Source organism: Micropterus dolomieu, linkage group LG12 (genome assembly GCF_021292245.1).
Source record: "Micropterus dolomieu isolate WLL.071019.BEF.003 ecotype Adirondacks linkage group LG12, ASM2129224v1, whole genome shotgun sequence".
NCBI lineage: Eukaryota > Metazoa > Chordata > Actinopteri > Centrarchiformes > Centrarchidae > Micropterus > Micropterus dolomieu.
This window is the reverse complement of record NC_060161.1, coordinates 21,972,438-21,988,362: the sequence shown is the minus strand read 5'-3', so window position 1 is coordinate 21,988,362 and position 15,925 is coordinate 21,972,438. Positions and strand designations below refer to the sequence as shown.

The 15,925-nt window shown below is 40.4% G+C and overlaps 2 long non-coding RNA genes across 4 annotated transcripts; one reads left to right on the top strand and one right to left on the bottom strand.

Annotated features, from left to right (window-relative positions):
* Positions 1-5,271: 5,271 nt before the first annotated feature.
* On the bottom strand, positions 5,272-11,382 carry LOC123979719. 3 transcript variants are annotated; one of them, XR_006827311.1, is made up of 4 exons: positions 11,174-11,382; positions 10,512-10,694; positions 6,309-8,660; positions 5,272-6,023 (listed from the first exon to the last, which is right to left on the bottom strand). It is a non-coding gene; the product is annotated as an uncharacterized LOC123979719 (long non-coding RNA). The 3 variants fall into 3 exon arrangements; XR_006827309.1 differs by having other exon boundaries at positions 10,512-11,382; XR_006827310.1 differs by having other exon boundaries at positions 6,309-8,654; positions 10,512-11,382.
* LOC123979720 lies at positions 7,195-9,416 on the top strand. The gene is made up of 4 exons (XR_006827312.1): positions 7,195-7,263; positions 7,421-7,519; positions 7,646-7,696; positions 9,232-9,416. It is a non-coding gene; the product is annotated as an uncharacterized LOC123979720 (long non-coding RNA).
* Positions 11,383-15,925: the final 4,543 nt, after the last annotated feature.

Here is a 15,925-nt window from a genome sequence, read left to right as displayed (position 1 = left end):
ACAGTAATATCCATGAACACAGGGCAAGAAGGGAATCTTACTAAGCTTTTAGAATCATTAAAACAAATGAGGGATGAACAGGTTAAACACTCAAATTGAAACAGACATCCATATGGGAGTGGTTTCAGAACATGTCCTGGATCAAAATTCTCCAAACAATAGGAATGGTAGTTGGCTCGTTGATTTTGATAGCTATGGTGATTATGTGTTGTGTATTCCCATTGATCAGGATCATGATAGGCAGAATGATGTCATTAGTCACAGGACAGTATCCGCTCCACATCTATAATGATGTGGATGTAGGGATAGAGATGAGGCCCATAAAAGTCGGGATGGAAGTTTCATCAGCATACGGAAACCCGGCAGTTCCATCCGCACCACCTAAACCATCTTTGAGTGAGAATGAGTACATCGTCGTGGATCAGGACATTTGGCAAATTCAGGAATAAATTGAATCAAAATAACAGAAGACCAAAAACCAAAACGAAGTAGAAACAGACCAGGTAAAAGGAACAGAGAGAAAGCCCAACAATATAATGAAAAACTACAACCCCTTTTAGACATGTTACCATATGGACCAGTAACACTAGCAAACTCCAAAACAAAATTACAACACTATCACACGTCAGTTCAGTCTAAAGATTACCCCTTGTTGCCTCCACCCTACAGATTTTGTTTAACTGCCGTTTGTTGCAAAAGATGGACAACAAGAGTATATCAGGAAGCTACAGGATTAGTTATAAGATGTAGCAAGATAAAGCTATCATATACTTATGAGCTAGTAAATAAGACATATTGCATGCCCCTAGTTACCACAACAGAGAAGGAAGTAATTAGCATTCAGGCAGGTACCACGACTTTGTTTACGACCTAACCAGCACTGACAAGACAGGGCAGTGATCACTTTAGGCAATTGTCAGAAAAATGTGAGTCACTGCATAGACGACACTTATGTCTGCGCCTCTTACACACAGGGAAGAAACCCACTACTAAGTACCGAGCCTGCCCAAAACATAACGTTGTGCCAGTAGAGGACGAGCTGTCTGTTATTCTTTTAATAGATACAAACATGGCTGAAGGACAAGGAAATGCCGGAGCAGGCAACCAGCCGAATTATCACCCTCAGTTAGGGCAGAGTCAGGGAAGTTGGGAGTCCTGGAGAAGCCAGAATTATACACTAGGGCCACAACCTCAACCCAGGCCACCATTGATCAGCAATTATCAGATTACCCTGGCCAGCACAGGATTCACCGCACAGTCAGTGCATGGGGAGCGTCCACCGCCAACCTCCATACTCATGGTCTACCATGGAACCTAACAATGCACTGCCATCAACGTCAAGGTCATGGCCGCCAGCTATGCCGACCCAAGGAGGGTTTGGGCTGCAGCCACCCCCAAGATCCATGCTAAGGCACCTACTCACCCATTAACGCCACACTCTACAGGCCAGATGTGGACCGCGCCAGCTCCACCACGCTCACAACCAACAAGCCCACCAGTTCACTGGAACCAAGTTGCACCATCAGTTCATACTGATGAACCAGGGGATATGACATCCCAACCATGTTGTCATCTGAGAGCGATGCTTGCACAGCAGGAAGCAGAGCAACCAAGTACATCGGCCGCGATAATGACAACTGCACCCTCAAGACCACCCACACTGCAGGTGAATCTCTTTGTTACCTCTGAGGGATCGCTTCAGTTCCTTGACGCCCAAGAACCTCCACCCCCTCATTGGCGTGCAGTACCACGTACTCTACCCAGTGTACAGAGGCTCATGACATTCATACGCACAGAAAGAGTGTTTGAGGATGCACCAAGTCAAGTCGCGGATCCATACGATCCATCAGCACCACTAGCCGACCTGGCAGCAGGACAAGCTGCAATGGGGTTTACGGAGCAGCAAGGACCTCGCACCCCCACTGGCGCACGCCCACGCTCAGTTTCCTCACACACCTCAGACATGAGCTTCACTGATGGATATTCTACGGACTCAATACATCAATATAGTCCAACCACGCCTGATCCAAGACCACAGGATACTATGCCAGTGCCAGGGAAATCTCCCACAGTTCATTTTCCTCAACAGCCATGCAATGACGACTCATCACTCGCAGAGCAACCAGCATTTCTAGACAACCTCCCGGAGGACAAACGACGAAGTGCACGAATTCAGGCCTATTCCCTTGCTACACCTACAACACAACAAGCACCTGCTGAGTCCACTCCAGGGGACATTTCCCCAGCCACCACTGATGGGTATCCTGATTATTGGGGCAAGATACTCCTGCAAGAGTTCAACCAACTCCTGAGTGAGATGCAGCCTGCAAAAATCGACGCCCGCAGGAAAGACAGACGCCGTGCTTTGGGCCGCATAGCAGCAAGACTCCGTCAGCAGACAGGACAACTTTGCAGAGCGCCCGCCAAGCAACATGACCTTCTATTCTTGAGAGAATGTTATTACACCCTACAAACCCGCTGTGAACAACTGGAGAAACGCTGTGAGCAATTGGAAGCAGCAATGTACATCGTCCAAATGAAGTAACTACTCCTCTAGGGATGGACATTTTTTAGTCTCATCACTGGAAGTTTTATATATTTATTTGTTATATGCCTGTCACTAAGTGTTAACTTTGCTAATTTTCACCACTTACGTCAATTTATGCTTGCACAACACATTATAGCAAAAAAAGAGCTCACGCACATAATCATTTCATGCACAGGAGTTTTGAGCTTGCTTAACTTATGTTAGCCAAAAAACAGCACACGCCAAAGTAACTCTTACACACATGTCTATGTAAGGTCCTGGATCCTTGTGCACGCAGGTACACTTGTTGAACCGCTGAGTCTCGGGTGGGCTAGGCATTACAATGTCAATGATTCCCCTTGACCAGAACGAGGACATATTTGACTTACATTTTCTTTATTTCTCATATTAAGATAGAAGTGCTGTTTGGATCCGTATGCAGACATGTGTTGAACCAAAAATCATGGGTGGTACTTTTATTGTCACCTAATCCACACTTCATCTCACGATGCTAACATGGCCTTGAAACTTAAGTTTCAGTGACACCCCATGATTCAAAAGCACTACTTCACTTATTATATTACCAAAATGCTGCACAACACAAGTCAAGTTGGAGGATCCACGTATTCAGCTCATTAGTGTGCTATCTACGTGTCGAACCAGTAATCACGGGATAGTAGGTCCCGTTTACCAGTGCATTACAGTGTAGATGATTGAACGTGCGGACTCACAGCCACAAAGGAGGGAAGTGTTGAATAATTCCTAATTCCTAGATTGTTTGTTAGGTTCTTTTTCTATATAGGTTGTTTGTTTGAGATCATGGCGAACTGAGGCCAAGAATGAGATCATGACACATTGTGATTTATGGCACCTGGTACTGCAGGGTACGGCCAGGTACTGCATGAAACCAAGCTTTGAGCTGCCGAAACTAAACTTGTATGAGACACAGCACCCTCATGGTTGGCATTGTTGAATCATGTACTTGTTCATTGAATCATGTTATGCATGTATTAAATATGTTATTCCTTATTAATTCTTTTAAAAAATACAATTGTAAGTGTTTGAGTTTTAATGGTATCAAACTATGCCTGTATAACTTTTAAAAAATACAGTGGGACTGAAGTTGAAACATATTGGTGAATTTCTAATCCAGTAATGTAAAAAATATAAAGAGAGATAAATGGTAACAATAATTACATGTAATAATAGCTAAAAAGTGGAAATTGTAACATTAATGAAAGGGTTAATTTGGTAAAACAGTACAAGAAAACAGCCATGAGATGGCAGTAGAGGATAAGAAATTCACCAAAGGGGAGGAGTGGTCAGCGAACACTATAGGTGGAGTTAAGGTGTAACGCCCACCTGGAAGGAGGAGTTAAGGTGTAACGCCCACCTGAAGGGAGGAGACAAGGTGGAGCTTAAGGTGAATATAAGGCGATGTTCGCTGACCACCAACTCAGTTCCATCCTGAGACCTGCAGGGATGTTGCTCGTGTTTATCTGTCCTCTATTGGAATAAACTCTTTTGCACCGACTCTTGACCGTCTCCAGTGAAGTTTTTGACTACGCAGTTTTTGACTAAAGAAGAGATCTAATAGAATAATTTTATTGAGTTTATTACGTTGGTTAAGGTAGGGACCAGGTCTTTCACTGGCCCGGCCGGTCCTTATTTCCGACCCGACAAGCTGGCTCGTCTCTCTCTTCTTCTTCTGCTGGTTCATTGCTGGTAAGCTAAAAGCATGGCAGTCTAACCAATGCACAATCAATGCACAGGCAGTTAAAGTTAATCAATATGTTTAGATCTGTGTTTTTAACTGCCACTGTTGCTCTGTGTCTTACCAAGATATGGACATTGTGAGCTGAAAAACACAAATCACTTCATGTTGGTGTATTCAGAACATGTAGATGTTGTTTAAAGCTGCTGTAATTAATATTTTATTGAAACAATGGCCAACCAACAATTTTCAGACATTTCTGGCAAAAGAACTCTGATAAACCCAGTGTATGCTAGCAGCCCAGCATCAAACAGCAAAGTTAGGGACTAGCTGGTGGATCATTTAGCTAAATTACAAGATATTTCCCTCAGGAGTTGGTGGAGACCAAAAACAGAGCTAAAAGAAGAGTGAACATTGGACTTCCATTTATCGTGTGGCTTGATGTATAAATATATAACTATTTGCTAACACATTAGACATATCAACTTTATAAGGTTTGTTCTGCTTCCCCCAGACGGCCTGAAAAATGTATTCCAGCAGATTTAAGGAGAATCAGTGATACTGACATTTCTACAAAGGCACTGAAAGCTTATATTAACATAAAGCTATTAAGCTAAAATAAGTAAATGTGACGGTGATGCTTTGCCCTTGTGCCACAGTGATTAACTGTTACACAAGAGAAAATTAGTTTACTTATGTGAAAAGTACTTTATTCTTTTGTTCTTTAGGTAATGTGTGGATTTACTCCATCTATGAGCCCAACTACAATAAGACAACGTCCAGCAAGGACACTTACTGCAACAAGACTCTCTGTTTGCCTTCTGGACTACCAACCTGAACTACATCCTGTTAGGTCTCTTCCTTTTTCTCTGTTTTCACATGCCTTCTGTGTGCTGGTGATTAAAAAACAAAAACCCAACAAACATGTAGAAATGGTTTTAATTTGGATTAATGACAATAAATATATCCGTGTTTCATGTTGGTTTGATGCACATTTCTTATGTAAAGAGTGGCAAAGAAGATCGTTAAATGAAGCACCAGCATCACATGGTTTATTCTTATCCATCATTATCACAGAAATATTATCATTTACATTCAAAATACAGTATAATACTTACAATTGTATGTTTATTCTCTTTTGACAGTTCTAATTTTTTACAACAGTATTATGAAAAAGTATGTTTGAACATATACAGTTTTCTGTGTATATAAAGTTATATCTCTCAGACAAAGTACAATGAATAATGAAAGAGCTCGAGTTTTTCCTTTATAATGTTTTTAGGGTTAATATATTATGACATTTTTCAGTGGTAGTACAACACAATACTTGAGTTTCATTGTGAATACCAAAACAAAATGTTTTGTCAATACCTCAGTTTAATTTTTTGTAGAAACGCCCTTTTCTCATTTAGCAAAACATTCCAAACTTCCCAATGATCAGCGTTACATGTTGCCTTAACACAAGCGGCAATACACAAACTATTAATGAAATGCAATCTAAAGTAAAGTTTCTTAATCGGATCAATCAAATGTCTGATCACAGAGTTTTCCCACACATTTAATGCAATGTTCAGTACATGACCAGGTTTCAATACTTGATGCTATGGACATGTTTTGCGTATTGAGGTCATGCTGCACATGTGTATTTAAGATGCAGAGAGAGAGACACTGTGAATGTAACTGTAGATGGCCAAGGTCTAGAAATGTTCAGTTCTTCAGACCAGCAGTGGTGAACCATTTCACTGTAGCCATCCACTGCCGGGATTCCAAATCTTTTTGTAGCTACCAGTTATTTTGACACAAAAAAAATAGGGCCCAGGTTTAAAAATACAGAAAATATGCTTTAAAATATTAAAAGTACAATCACTCTTTATGTAGGATGGCCCATGACGATGCATTAATGTTGCAGCTGGTAAAGGTGGGGCTCATTTTAATGACTTTACTGCTGGGTAGTTAACCAGTTGATTTATATTTTGTACTGAAATGTGCAAAGCATATAATAACTAAAGTTGTGAAATACATGTAGTGGAGTGGTAGAATGTATACAAAGAAAAACATTAAATGTACCTCAAAATTATCGACATCAATTTTGAAGTTGTGTACACAGGAGTCATGTCATATAAGTGTCCCGCTCGGGATCACTTACAGGTGTAGAAGTAGAATGCCCTTGTATGAGATACGTCGTAGACCCTATGGGAGCAAAGGGATAAATATTTGGAGCAGAAAGGAAGCAGCAGATTTGGTTTGGCATGATACTCTGTGCTGCTGATGCCTTTTCCTCCTCGGCCGGGCTTCAATTAATCTTGCTGCTTAAGACATCCTGAGTTTCCTGAAAACTTCAACAATAAGAATTGGCTAGCTCGCAAGAATATCCTTCTCAAAATGCAACAGACAATCCAGTGTTTATGACTTCTTTGTCCTGTGGCATCTGGGAATCTGTTTACGTTTTAGACTCAGGAAGAAGAAGTGAAAGGACATTTAAAGTGAGGCACACACGAAAAGAGAAACATTCACAAACATGTCATATGGGAATTGTGTAGAAATGGGACCTCTAGTAAGCAGATATATCTAAGTTCTGGTCTACCACAACAAAGTCCACACACAGTATACTTCCTTCTGATACAAAATTTAGACTCCAAATCTATATTTGGATACATTCCTCTAAATCTTCTCCAAAGGAGGGGCGGCATTTTAACTGATACGGGCACTGACTCAATGCAAACAACAAACATTTTACACAATATTAAAATGTGTCTCGTATGCAAAATAATGCATAATTATTTATGGGACCTGAATTGCTGTTTGGCTTCACTCCAATCGTCCTCATTCCCACCATTGTAATGGAAATGGCTGAAATGAAGCATCAAGAAGCCGGATGTTGAAACCAGGATGTCTGACGCACACTTTCTGTGACCTGCAGACGTCACAATCCAGCAACACATAACAACAAGTTCTTGCTTGAAAACGCTTTACTTTAATTTCCAGCCATCGGGGAGATACAGCACATCTGACACGCAGAAAGGTATAAAAGATCTGGCTATTCTATCAGGTTTTCTGCTAGAGAAAGTTTGCAATCTGCCCTCAAGTTTGTTACAACCATGGATAGTAAAAGGGGCTGTTTTGCACTTGTCTTTTGTTAAATGAAAAACATTTTTCAGGATTTTTCTGTCACCTTTCAGACTCTACATCCTCAGCTTGTAGGTTAGACTTACCATTAGTGATCATGACAGAAAGTGGCACAAGTGAAGACGCCCGCAGACCCTCAACAGCTGCAGTAGGTGAGAGATGGTGATGTATGCTTGTGGTCATAGTTGAATCATCCTCACAGCGTGTATAGTTGCTGCATGTAACAGCAGTAGGTGTCAGTGATTACTTTAAAATATGTTCTGTCTGGGTTTCAACAGCATGCTCCAAGGTGATTCTCAGCATCTTGCCGGTCACTCAGATAACAATTGGTGAGTGACTACGAGTGCTCTTCCTTCTAACAAGGTGTTTTTCAGATCGTATCTATCATTTTAAATCCTTTAAAGCTTAAGGATCATTTTATGTTTTTCTTATTGCAAACAATGCATCACTACATCACAAACTTTAGAAGTCTTTTGCATCATTTAAAATATATTTTCCCAAAGTTCAGATCCTTATCCACGTGTCTAACAGGAGCACTGTACCAAAATGACTGCCCAAAGCAGCACTACATCCCCATCTACTTGGAGGTAATGGGAGGCTACAAACTGCTGTTAATTTGGCTCCCCTTCCTGCGACTCAACCACCTCTCGTCTAACACTTCCTTCAGAGGCCTGACAATTGCCTTCCTCTTGTGCTGGTTCATCACCGGAAAGTTCAAAAACTGGAGCAGTAGATTCAACACTGCACCACAACATCAGAGCTTTCTCTTCACGCACTGCAATAATATTAATAATCACTAGATGTCCCCATCATGCCTCTACATGTTACAAATGAAATCCAATAGCCGTAACGGTGAAACATCTGCATTTATTAGATGAAGAGAAGTAAAACAGCCCTTCATTTTTGAACGCTGTGCACTATGGGCTTCCTTTTCTCTACTGTAGGTAATGTGTGGATCTACTCAATCTATGAACCCAACTACAGTAAGACAATAACAGACTTGGATCCTTACTGCAACAAGACGCTCTACCTTTTTGCCTTCTGGACCACCAACATGAAGTACATCCTAATAGGTCTGCTCCTTTGCGTCTGCTGCTGTTGCAAGCGTCACCTTCCGAGTGACATGGCGTTGCCAAGATGACAATCTAATCCCACTGGTGGGGCGCAGGTACCTCATTTGGTAGAGCATGCCCCATGTACTAGGCTGAGTCCTTATTGCAGTGGCCTGAATTCGAGTTCATCCTTGGGCCCTTTCCTGTATGTCTTCCACTCTCTCTCCATAATTTCCTGTATCTTAAAGAAAAAAACACTAATAGTTCACACTGGTGGTGGATACAATCTTGTTTGTTTCCATGTGCATATTACCCTTTTGCCTGGAGTGTATCTTATTTGACCTTTAAAGCCATAGCTATATAAAATAAAGTCAAATGGCATTATGTGATAATATATATAATATATATCTTTTTATATATACACTATTCTTTTAATCAGTTTAGATATTATACTATTTTGTATTATAAAGAATAGTGATCCAGGCTGAAATATCTCCACAACAACTGGATGGGTTGCCATTTCCTTTTTTCATCAGACATTCATGGTCCCCAGAGGATGCATTTTCATCACTTTGTTGATCCCCTGACTTTTCCTCTTGCACCACCATGAGGTTGACATTTAAAGCTGTCACTGTAATGTTTATCATACAACGCATGGTTTTACAATGAAGTGAATGTTTGCAGTCCCTTCAAGCTAGACACAAAGAGCAGATGATTAAACGTATTAGAATATATGTATATTAGAATATGTTAACATAAAATACATAATGCCTACCTACCTGCTAAATCATTCTTGACTTCTCCACCTGCAGAACTACAAACAATCTGATTTCATCTCTGCCTGCCTGCTGGATCAGCCTTTGGGACAAGCTCACCATTCAACCAGCCAAACCAGCCATGCCAGCCTGGCCTGCACAACCAACACACTCTGAGAGTACCCCAAAACCCTGAGTCATTTCCACACCTCTTTACATTAAATCAAACTGTTAAAGTGTGAGTCTCTATCTGCTTTTGGTTTCAGGCAATTGTATAGTATTTTTGCTGAGTGTGGTCAAAAAAATTGCTGTTGTTAAGGCGATAAAAAATGATTCTGAATTGAAAGAAAACCCCCTAAAATATCTCACCTTACCCTGTCGACACCTCATACTGGCAAAATAAGCTCTCTTTTACCAACCCAGAAAAAATGGGAACCATGATGACAAGGCATAAAATACAACACCCAAGTGCCACCACAAAGCATGATCCGTTGCCAGTACATGAAATGAAAGCTGCTGATAAAACCTGGTCAATTTTATGTGGGCAAAGCTGATGTGCAGGGTTTTTTCCTGGCTCATAATGGTACTTTGGGGGGTGACTTTTCACGACAGTAAGCATGATCGGTACTGGTACAGTGGCAATGAGTCACCTTATGACCAAAATCTATGCATGTCCTTGTTACCTCTGACCATTTGATAAACAATATATACTATATTCCAAACCAGGAGGAGTAAGAAGTATAAATTAGCGTATTATTAAATATTATAACATTAAATAAAAAGCATAATGTTAGTATAATAATAATAGGTTACATTTTATTTGGATAGTTTGCCTACAGATGGTTGCACAAAAACACATGACATGTAGGAGTGAGTCCTGATCGCCTGTCTTTGGACTCTTCAACTTTTTGTCTTGTATTTAATCCACCTTATTTAAGACCACAACTTGCCTTGTGTACAGAACTTTTACGGAACTTTTATAGGGAACAACTAAGTCTACAAGTCTTAGAAAAGAAAAAAACGCTGCTGCTACTTGGGACGCCAATAACAATTTCAGCCTGGCTATTTAGCCTACTGGAGGAACACAGGAAAGCATTTGTGGCGGACTTAAAAACCTCCCTCTCATATTTTGAAGCAAAGGTTGATGGAATTCAAGCAACTGTGAATGACCATGACCAGAAAGTTACATCACTGGAAGCTAATGCTAACTTGCAGGTTGAAAGCATATTAGCCTTTAAAGCCTCACGTGCTGCACTTTCAGAGACAAATGCTAGGCTGTTAGCGAAAGTGCAATGATTTCCGTAGTCACCGCAATAATATTAGAATTGTGGGCTTACCTGAAACCATTGAAGGAACTTATTCCACCACCTTTTTGCCAAGCTGTTGGATGAGGTTATTAGCAAGGATGTCCTTCCTTCAGTCCCGGAGTGTAACAGGGCTCATTGGGCACCCGGAGCCAAACCAAGTCCAGGACAGCGCCCGAGGGCGGTAATCATGTGTCAAGTCAAGGAACTGGTTATCTGTGAAGCCAGGTCCAAAGAAGATAAGCTGCAATACCATGGCACTTCACTTGCCATTAATGATGACTACACGCCAGAAGTAATGCAGCAGCGATCCAAATATCTGGAAGTGATGTCTGGACTTTACAAGCCTGCATTGTGGTATCCTGCTAGACTAACAATAACGGATAAACGTGGAGGTAGGAGAATACTCTCTACTGTTGAAGAAGCCATTGACTTATTAGCTTCCTTCAGCACCACAGCTAACTAGCATGAATATACTGTGATCACAGCTAACCACTGACAAGTTTGCTATTAGCTACCCAGTTGTTTTCTCCACCAGTCTGGCTGCCGGAAGTTGAAGCTATATTTTGGCATAGCCTGTGGCTCGGGGATGCTGACCTCAGCTATGCTATGTCTAGTGTGGTGTATAACATATGTGCATTTGACACATAACACTTTAACATAGCACTGTAGCAGCTGGATAGAGGATTAGTGACCTTTTAAGGGGGGAGTAGAGGTCAGTGGTTATGTGGAGACTCAGACCCTTATATGGTGTCTAACAGATGTCACACTTATCCTATAGGACTGTGCCGAGAACAGGGAGGACGCCGTGAGGCAAGTATGAGGAGGAGAGGGCCGGTAGATGAGCCCAGCCGACTGAACGGAGGACGAGAGTGAGTGTACCTGGGAGGGAAACAGACAGAGAGACAGGGTTAGGGATGACGGCGACAAGGCACAGGGAAAATGTGAAAAAACATGAAAGCCTGAACACGGAGGAGGCACCGGGTATGGAGCAACAACGATAAAGCAAGGATGGTGTGGAGAACCAGGGTTGAAATACAGGCAGGCATGAGGTTGATTACTGGCAGGTGTGGCAGGCTGACGAGGTGGCTGATGAGATGCAGGTGCGGGTCGTTGGCTGGGCTCAGGAGCAGAGAGAGAGAGAGCACACAGGGGAGAAAACACAGGGAGGCAGGCAGGGAACAGAAAACCAAGTAAAAAGTAGAATAACTGATAAAAAGGAGAAAAACCAGGACACTCACCGTCAGCCGGGCTGCCACCACAACAGGTGCCTTGGTTTGCAGACTCAGACCCTTATATGGTATCTAACAGATACCTAAACATGTCCTATATAAGCTATGTTTGATGTACAGAGAGACAGAGTGGTCATCGGGCTGGGTCACTCTCCAAGCTGCTGCAGAGCTTGTAATTGATGCTGAACTCCTTGATGTAATAAACTTTTATGATCAAGAACAGTGTCAAGCGGATTTCTTCTCAACACATCATTGCAGCATTATTGTTCGGACACCACACTATCTTTATTGACTCGTGTTGCCTTTATACAATGGATTGGATTCTAGCAATTTCTACTTTATTCCCCATTGTGGAATGACTTTTTCTTCTGCTTGTTTTTCAACGTTGAACTGCATAATAGAGTTCAGGACATGCGTGATGATATCAGCATTCCATACTATGCATGCTCAATTTTTATTTGGACTGGTGCAAGCCTGTGCTATGGTATATCGGCCGCTCATGTTTGCTATTTCTGAATCGTGGCTTCATGACAAATGTTTCATACAGTGCTTATGGGACATCAAGAAGAGGAGATCTGATATAAATCTAGTTTCTGAGTGTGTCTCTACAAATGCTGTGCCAAGTAATTTAGAATGTATTTTCACCAACATCATTATGAAAAGAAACAGTTTAAAATTGGAAATATTTAACCTTCCTCTGCTCCCACGTATTCCATATAAGATGCTTTGGCTACTATTAATTCACTTGATAGACACAACCTATTGATCATATTGAGAGACTAACAGTAACTAGTTGGATCGGTGTTTGTCAGGTGATAGAAATCTTTTAGGCAATGAAAGCCTCCCTCAGCTTATTAAAGAACCCACCAGAGTTGGTGGCAAGTCTTGCTAGCTTTGATCCTTTTTTCCAATCCATATAGGATTATCAAATCAGGTGTTTTATCAGATTGCTTCAGTCATTCCATAATATTTAAATAAATTAAAATAAGCAATGTACAAATATTAATGTTGATTTTTATTAATGTTGATTTTTACATAGGCTTCAAAGAATTCCACTTGTGGATGAGGCAGGGAACTTCTTTTATAACAAAGTTATAACTGTAATTGATAAACATGCTCCTGTGAAAACAACTTAAGTAAAAGGTATATTATAACTCTAATCTATTTCAACCAAAACAAAGGGATGAAGCTTGGATTAAAAATCCCTCCTCAAAAGACGCCATTGATGGGGAAATCCATTGACAGTTAAGCAATAAGTGCAAAACTGAAACAAGGACTGCTAAATCTAATTATTATAGAGACTGTTTCATGATTTTAACATCCCAGGCATATCTGCAACCCTGTACGCAGGATAAGCGGTTGACGATGGATGGATGGATGGCATATCTGGAATCATCTAAATAACATTCTCAGCAAAAAAAAAAAAATAAAGTAAGGTCAATGATAGATCCTTTGCTTATAGCTCATGCTTTCAATAATTATTTCTCGTCTGTGTGTAGATCAAAATTCGATAACTCCTTTCATTTAAAATCCTCTCGCCTACTGATATTTATTAAGCATTATTTGACCAAAAAGTTAATTGCAGTGCAGGACCAGATGATCTGGAAGCTTATTGTCTTTGTCCACCTGTACTGTGCCACATATTCTGAAATCTGCAGGAGTTACACCACTTTTCAAAGGTCAAATGTCAAAAAATCAAATGTGAATTATTATCAGAATGATTTCTATCAATTGTGCAGTAGCATAATCTTTTGGGAAATTTGTATAAGATTTTAACCAATTAACTGATTACATTGATAATTACAATATTGTGTCTCCACATCAATCTGGCTTCAGACTCAATTTTCTACTACAACAGCTCTTTTAAGATTTACAAATGATCTGTTCTCTGGTTTTGATAGTGGTCATTTCACTGGTGCTGCTTTTATTGATCTCTCAACTGCCTTTGACATGGTTGACCATTATCTCTTATTAGACAAGCTTTACTCTATTGGTCTGAATCAACATGCTGTGCTCTGGTTTAACTCCTACTTGCATAATAGATGCCATTGTGTCATTTATCAAAGATTATTTAATTCTTCATAAAGGTGTTCCTCAAGGTTCAACCTTAGGCCCCCTACTTTTCTCCATTTTTATAAATTACCTGGCATAAATTTGTTCACATTGCGCAGTTGAGCTTTATTCTGACGACACTGTCATTTACTTCTGACCGTGATTTATGGCATATTTCAACTGTCTCACGTACCTGAAACAGTATTTAATTCCTTAAAACTTTGCATACTCACTTTTTTATGGGACCCAGATTCATTTCTGTAGCTGGCCGTAAAGCATTTCAATACAAAGCCCCTCAAGACTGGAACATTCTTCCTCTTTCTTTGAGATCAATTTCTACTTTTTGTTTCTGTAAATCATCTCTATTTTCTTTTCTTAAAACAACATGCTCTTTTTATTAGGGGTACCAACTGTACTAAGAATATATATATAAGAATTCTGTATATCTGGAGTGTACATTTGAATGACTACAATCTTGATTTTTCATTTATTCCATTCCTGTGGTGATGAGACCTGAAATTCCTGTATGTTGCATTTGTTATAATGCATATTGACAAGTGACACATTAGTTGTTTTCTGCACTCTGTTGTTCACTTGGTAAATGTAATTGTGCTAATTTCCTCTCTTATATTAATTGTGGGTGGGGTAAGAGTAGGTGAGCGAGTAATTGTTTTTTATATGTTTGTGTATTGTGTGTATGTCTGTGTATTATCTGTACTGTGTCTGTACATGCATGTTTATTGCAGGACCCCCTTAAAAATGGGGCTATCTTTTAATAAATTTAAATTCAAAAGAAAGTAAGAAAAAATAATTCCTTCAGTTTCAAAAGGGTCAGCGTTGGACCGGCCGTCGTGCCTGAAGAGTGTCAGGGTGTGCCACTTGTGTTCACGGTTTTGTGAGTTTTCGAGCACATTTAGGCCTTCTAAAATGTGATTAATTTGCTGGGTAATATGAGTAGGGCCAGTTGGGTGTCTTGGCAGAGCCCATGGGTTTGGTCAGAGCTGGTTCTCTGTGGCAATTAAAAAGAGGATATAGTCAAAAGAAAAGGAAAGGTCAATTTACTAGGCATGAACCATTTTCAAATAAGGGAGTGACGTGTTTTTGTCCTGTGAGGCAAAAAAACAAACAAATATGCTGCAGTTAGATGAAAAATTTGTGCCAGCTGAGACAACCATGGTGCTGCCATTCATCACTAGAAAACTACAAGACAAAACTGTAGTATTTGTGTTTCTATGCTTGTGGGACAGCATGACCACGTGAACCTCTGGGAACTGGAGGAGGGCGAAAGGTGATGTCACGTAGGTGATGTGACAGGAGTTTCACCTTATTAAAGGTAGGGTACTTGAAAGGAAATCACATGTGACCTCGGGTTGTGTAAAGGTTTACGATTCAATCTAATTTCACAGGTTTCCACCTAAATAAATCTTAATGTTTAACAGTTTCCTATTGGAGGCCACACCCACTCTTAACTTCCCTATCCCGAATTTCACCTGTTCTCATCTGGTCACCCTGGTTCAAGGACAAACGCCACTGGTAGGGGTGCTATTGTAGGATATGCTTATGTGGGACATATTTAGAGGCATGGTTAATACAACCTTTGCCCCTCCTCACACCCCTCCATTAAACATTGGCACGAACGGTCTACGGTTGTTACCGAGTGGGGAAAAAAGAGATTAGATGTAGTCACTGTGATAAAAAATACTTAATGTTGGGCATTTTGTTTTTTTTATAAATTATATTGTAATCCATTAGGCAGAACTAGTTTAGGTTCAGAAAGAAGCAATGCATCGGAAAAAGAAATCAAAAGAGAATCAAACTTGCACTTATCAAATGAAAATAGGAACTGTGCAGGAGTGTGGTTAAAAAACACAAGACATACAGCTCCTCCTGAAGAAAACTCAGTTAAGTAAGAGAAAAAGACGAGACTGATTCTGAATTGAATTACAAAGCCAATTTCCAGAAAAGTCAGAATATTTTTTTTTCCCTACTGCAACAAGACAAAGTCAGAATATTTTTGCCATGACTGATCCTTTCTTTAACCAAGCCAGAAAGATGGGAAAGCTGATGAAGACATAAAATACAACATCAAAGTGCCCAGTACATGAAATTAGCGCTCCTAAAAAGACCTGGAGAAAATTCTGGAGGGATTCTATTTGAAGTCGA